This window comes from Macaca fascicularis, chromosome 5 (genome assembly GCF_037993035.2).
Source record: "Macaca fascicularis isolate 582-1 chromosome 5, T2T-MFA8v1.1".
NCBI lineage: Eukaryota > Metazoa > Chordata > Mammalia > Primates > Cercopithecidae > Macaca > Macaca fascicularis.
The window spans coordinates 194,353,945-194,360,453 of NC_088379.1; the positions used below are offsets into that span (position 1 = coordinate 194,353,945).

The 6,509-nt window shown below is 43.8% G+C and overlaps 1 long non-coding RNA gene across 1 annotated transcript; it reads left to right on the forward strand.

Moving 5' to 3' along the window:
* The first annotated feature begins 4,415 nt into the window (after positions 1–4,415).
* Positions 4,416–6,289, forward strand: LOC107129785 (uncharacterized). The gene is made up of 3 exons (XR_001490898.3): positions 4,416–4,533; positions 4,737–4,945; positions 5,745–6,289. It is a non-coding gene; the product is annotated as an uncharacterized lncRNA (long non-coding RNA).
* Positions 6,290–6,509: the final 220 nt, after the last annotated feature.

The window sequence follows — 6,509 nt, forward strand, 5'->3', positions numbered from 1 at the left end:
TCTGTGAGTACCTGGTTTTCTGCACATACCAGAGATTTTGTTTTGCACATACCAGAGATTTTGTAAGTTCTGAGGCAAGGTCACAAGACGTGTTTAAGTAAGATAAACTCTTGCTGCCATAAACCTGCTCTCCCGCCTCAAAGTTTGAACCAAAATATCAGAAATGGCGGGAACCAATCATAGTTAGCCAAATCGCCTTGTTCAAACACTAGCCAATCATATATCTGATTTGTATAATAACTCTATGCCCACTTTTCTTAGACTATATAACACTGCTCGGAGCTCAGTGGGGGAGCTCTCCTGCCCGTCTCGTTTCACGAGCGAGGGAGAGTTCCAGGTTCGAACCTGTAATAAAGATCCTTGCTGCTTAGCTTTGACTCTGGACTCTGGTGGTCTTCTTCGGGGAATAAACAGTCTGGGCATAACAAGACCCCAACTCCTGCCCTTTGTCTCCACTCACCAACAGCAGATTCCTCCTGAAGATGGGCTGGGAGAGAAACGTCCTGTTCAAATGGACCCTCAGTGAAGAGGCTCATGGGGAAAACCTTCCTCGCATTGCACACCAGCTGCAAGCAGAGCCTTCCCAAGCTACGTCCAGGCCTTCTGCCTGCTGTCTACTGGGTGAATCAATCCACAGAGAAACACTTACCAAATGTCAGTTGGACTTCAACAGGAAATTATACTAGGTTTCTAGAAAATTACAACAAATTCAACTGTTTGTAGTCAGCTTGGCTTGGCCTCTACAGAAGAGGTGCCCAGCATACAAGGCTCAACAAATCATATGGAAAGTTATCTGGTGTAAATACCCAGGGTTCATCGTCTTGCGCGGCGAAGATTTAGAACACAGACACACGGGAGGAGTTTAGGAGCAGAGGTTTAATAGGCAAAAGAAAGAGAAAGGAGAATAGTCTCTCTCTAGGGAGAGAGAAAGGGGGTTTCCCAAAGGGAAGACCAGGGGCAAGGAGTGTGCAGGACTTTTTAGGCAGGCTTGAGGAGGCGGTGTCTGATTTACGTAGAGCTAACATAGGTTTACATAGCATGTAAGGCTGGCCACCCCACCGCATCTTATTATGCAAATGGACTTTCCACTTGACCGGTGCCGTCTTGTCTGCTCCTTCCTGTACACGTGGCTGGCAAAGGGAAGGGGAGATGGAGCCGCCGTGTTGAACATGCCTAGTCCCAGTAGCTTTTTCCTGCTGACCTTCACCCCTGCCAGCTTCCAGCTGCCTTGTCTATGTCTGCAGCTCAATCTTACAGGGTGATCTTTGTTAGAAAATTATTTTCGGGCTGCTTTTCATTAAAAAGGAAAACCACTGAGGATCTCCATACCCTCACTATCTGTCTAAGCAGTTTCTTCTTAACGCCTATGTCTTTAAGAGAGATATTATGAAGCTTAGTGTTATTAGAGTTTGTGAAATAACAAAGAGATAAAGGTTTTTGTGTGTATTGGTGTGAAGATATATATATATAGAGAGAGAGAGAGAGAGAGAGACATATATATTCAGTTGTGCCTCCTGGAGTTTAACCCCTAGTCACTTTAACTGGTTGGTCTAGGCTGTTCCAAAAATTATCTTAACCACACATTTGCAAGCCATATTACAGATGATGTGATCCTACATGAGAAATGTTTCATTGGCAGAAAGAAGCCCTCTTTTTGTCTTTAAAGGCTCCTTTCTTTTCTCCTTTCATCTGTTGATAAGTCTGAATTGTGTTTATTGGAATCACTAGAGCAAATCTTGCAAAGCCTGGCCGAATTGTTGTTGGCCACAGGATTTGCTTCATGCAGTTTGGCTTTACTACTTCCCTGAAAAGCTGCCTTCTGTGGAGAAGGACCACGCTAGTAACTGTGGCAGTTCACACACAAGTAACACATCACCAAAGGGCCACAGATGGCCAAATGGCTGACTTTAAAAGCTGGACAATTCACATGCTGAAATCTTTGGCTTCTGTTATTTGGGGAATTTGTGTGTTTGGCGGGGTGGGGGAGGGGTGGGCAGTACTGAATTGTGAAGGGGTGGCCTGCCCCTCCACACCTGTGGGCGTTTCTCCTCAGGTGGAATGAGAGACTTGAGAAAAGAAATGAGACACAGAGACAAAGTATAGAGACAGAAAAAGTGGGCCCAGGAGACCAGCCCTCAGCATACAGAGGACCCACGCTGGCACCGGTCTCTGAGTTCCCTTAGTATTTATTGATAATTATCTTTACCATCTTAAAGATAAGCGAGTGGCAGGACAATAGGATCATTTTAGGGAGAAAATTAGCAGTAAGACATATGGGTAAAGATCTCTGTGACATGAATAAGTTCAAAGGAAAATGCTGTGCCTTGATATGCATATGCAAACATCTCCACAAACCTCTTAGCAGCATTGCGCCAGCAAGTCCCGCCAGCAAGTCCCACCTTATGCCGTAAGGCGGTTTTCTCCTATCTCAGTAAACAGAGCATACAATCGAGTTTTACACCGAGATGTTCCATTGCCCAGGGACCGGCAGGATTTTTAACCAGCAAACTGCCTTCAGGCACTTGTTTAACAAAGACACATCCTGCACAGCCCAAAATCCATTAAGCCTTGAGTCACCACAGCACATGTCTCTTGCAAGGACAAGGTTGGGGGTAGGGTCACAGATTAACAGCCTCTCAAATACAGAACAAAATGGAGTCTCTTATGTCTACTTCTTTCTATATAGACACAGTAACAGGCTGATCTCTCTTTCTTTTCCCCACAGAATTGGTTTTATCATTTCTTCTGTAGAGGCCAAGCCAAAAAAGCCTAGAATGAATGAATGTAACTGTGAATGAATAAACAAATGTGTTTCCAAAAATAAATGATTCTTATATTAGATCATATTGTGAAAGATCTCAAAGTCCTTTTTATGAACTCCATTTATTGAGAAAAATAACTCCTTTCATTAGGTTCCCTCTCAGGGATACAGAATACAGACTGGGGGATGAGGAAACATTTAAGAATCTCAGTATTTAACATTTACTAGGAGCACGCGCCTCTCTGAAGCATACTGTCACATGTCTCCTTCAAATCTCCGTGGATCTTTTCCTCAGGTGAGTGACATTTTAGGTGGAAATCAAGGAAGAGGTGGAATTGTATATCTGGGCAGACGTCATGTGGACCAGGTTCAGCCTACATAAAAAAATGATAGAGACCATAAACTTGGCACCTACGGCAAGTGGCCTGCTTGTTAGGCCTCTCATCTAGATCACAGAGACAGGAAATTCCAGTTGATATCTGGATTATATATACAGAATTCATTTGGCAATCACCCTCACAACTTCTGACCGGCAGCCAGACCAGGAAATACATTAGCACAGTACTCGCTTCCTGGGGTGGACACAAAACTGCCCTGGAGGAGATAAGCTTTGAGGCCCTATGACTCCCGCTCCCACTTAGTGGTCATGCTCAGAACCACTTCTGTTGACTGATATGAAATCTCTTCATTACAATTTACTGGAAATAATCCCTAACCCCAAAAAGGGGAATCATTTTCCCAAAGCCAAACCACTTGGTATTTTCCAACCCAAGACTAGAAACCAGCTGTCCTGCCACCCATACACCCAATGCACGTTCCACCATCCTTGCTGCCTGGCTTTAACAAAAGAACCTGAAAATCAGAGTGGGATTTGAAGACTAGAAGAAAGCAAAACAAGACTATCTGCCACCAGGACTGAGGTCTTGACACAGAAGGCCTGGAGAGGCTGCCATTATTCCCTGGTGAATTAAGAAAGACTTGCCACAGCTACCTCTTAAGACACGACAGAAGAGAAGCCACCCAAAGTGAGCGGGTCAGCGAGAAGGAAGCTACAGACAAAGGAAGCTCTGAGTGAAGACAAAAGGAGGAGGAATGAACCCAGTCACGCAGTGACAAAGAAACCACAGGGTTTGGCAAGTGCCTGCTTGAACTTCTCTAAAGCAAATTAAAAATGTAGAGATGAATCTCTAAATTTAATATTTGGGAAGAAATAATTGCAATTCATGATATAGAGGCAGACAGGATGGTCCGAAGAACAAAGAGAAGGTGAAAAAAGAGGACTGTTCCGTGTGGTCCTGTGAGAAAGTTCTTTGATATTAGCAAAGTTTTGGGGCTGGTAAGGTCTGATTGGTGGGTGACTGTGGTGGGCAAAACTAGTCCTTGGTTTGCAGTTGTTATCTCACCTGCTACAGATAAAAGTGGTCTCTGGTTATAACAGGCAGTTTCAGCCACGGGACTTGGAGAGAACAGCATTTCTAGGGAGGCGTTATGTACCCTGAGTGCCCTTTACTCAGACCCCTCCTCTCTGATTTAGTTGGGTATGACAAGAATGGCTCAATTTCGATAATCAACTTTCACAATCCTAACTCAAGAACTGTAGCATTGAGGGTAAGGGTGCATCATTTTCATAAACTCAGAGGAAAATGTGGCTGACGGCAGAGGTGAGTCCCAAGAGCTCAGCCTTGAGCTGCCTTTCATCTGGTCACCGCGTTCAGGGGTTCTCCTCAGGGTAAACATCTGCGATGAAAACCTCCGCAGGCCTCACCATCAGAGTCAAAGTGGGTCTTCTAGAAACCAATTTGCTTTCAAACAAAGCAGATCAAGTGATAATCTACCTAATGTTCTAGAAATGTTTGAGGCACCTTAGGCAAATGTCAATCTTAAAGTTTTCCATTTGCCTTATTTCTCTAAATAACACCTTTTCCAATCATGAAAGCAAGAGTGATATAAAAAAAAAATTTTAAATCCATATTAGAAGGAAGATCTATTAAGGATCTAGTGAGTAAACGACGCTTTTGGAATGTTTAGAACTTTGAGGGGGCTAGCACATGTCTTCAGATCCCACTATATCATTTCCATAAGGATGAGGCAAAGCACTACTGCTATTTGCAGAAGAGAGACTGCCGTGAAGTCAGTGGACACTACCTCCAGGTCAGAATCCAGCCTAAAGACCTGTAATCAATGGTAAATGCTCTGAGGCACAAAATCCTATGCTACTGTCATGCTATATCCTCTGAATATTCTGCCCTCACCAGAACCGAGTAGATCTATTTTAAGTTTCTCCAAAAATTTTGAAAATCTGCTTTATAGGAAACCAGAACTTTCATGTCAAGTGTTCCTGAGAACATTAATAACAAAAGCCAGAACAATTTTCTTAAAATCTGTGATCAAGTTTTGTAAATATGAGACAAGTAAATACTTCTGGACATCATTTAGATATTAACGTAACATGTATAAACTAGAAAAGGCAGCATTAAATTTGGATGTTTTTGACTTTATTTCTCAACTTTTTAAAGATTAAATCATGGGATTTTATTCTCTTCTATTCCCTCTAGGGAAAGCAATCTGACAATATTTTTCTGAAAGTTGCTAACAATGGAAGGAACTATTGAAAACAATTAGAGGAAAATTGCACCTTGAACTTAGTAGAAAGTGTACACCAACTCCCACAGGAAATCTCAGACATGATATTAAAAATTCTAGTCGTTTCATTTTCTCGCAGAACAGCATGTAGTTGTGCACTGAGTGTACCCTGTAGGGGCACAGAGAGCATACAAAAGGCTTCTTTTGTTTATGAAATGGATTTGCACTGTGTTCGGAAGGTTTTCTTTCAATTGCCTCATCACAGCTCGTCCAAACTTCTCGTAGGCAGCAACGGGGCCTCTGTTTAAGCCTCTTGTGAGCAGATCCCCAGCCAAGGCCACGTTGCTTTCCCTTAAGCATCGGAGCCCCGGGGATCCTGTTCTAACTGTTCTTTCCCCAGCCTCCTGTCTTTCAGCAGGGCAGGTGCCTCCCACAAGGAAACCAGATGCCAGGACTGTGGGGGACTCTTGAGCGGCACCAGCCAAGCTGTGGGAGCTGAAAAGAGGAAGCTTTGCTCAGAGTAAGCGCCGTGGGATAATGTCTTTAATGTCACGAGGATGCACACTGTGAATGCGGAAAGCCATCCAGGCTGAAAGAGGGAGTACACAGGCGGGGAGCGTCGCCAAGCGTTTGTGAGCACTCTCTTGGGTGGGCACACAGCCGGCTTGCTCATGATTCTGCCTTTTCTGTTATTGGCCACAAGCCGCCAGTGAAATTTTGTGTCCTTAGGGCTTTGAGGCCTCTACTCAGGTGGGGGTCCCGGAATAAGCTCATGAAGTTTTTGCCTAGTTCCCCCCAGGCTCCAAATCAGTGGTACAAATTTCTCAGTCTGAGTTAATGCTTAGGGAAATGTCCTATTTTTGGACCCTTCATTTTAAAAAAGCATATATATTTACCAGTGCTGTCTCCACTAATTCCGAATAAACCTTGGACTTCAGGTCATGAGCCACTAGGAGTCTGAATATGTCCTTTATTTGGATTCAAATAAGATTTTAACTTCGTGGCACCATGGTTTCCTGAAGGTGCCAGTGTGAGACCTGGATCATCAGACTGACCTGGTGCTGGGAAGCCACAGAATGGTGCAGTAAGGTCTCTCGCTGTCTTGGTTTCCACCTTAGAAACAATATCATACCCCCTTTCTCATTTCACAGAATGCTAAATTTAG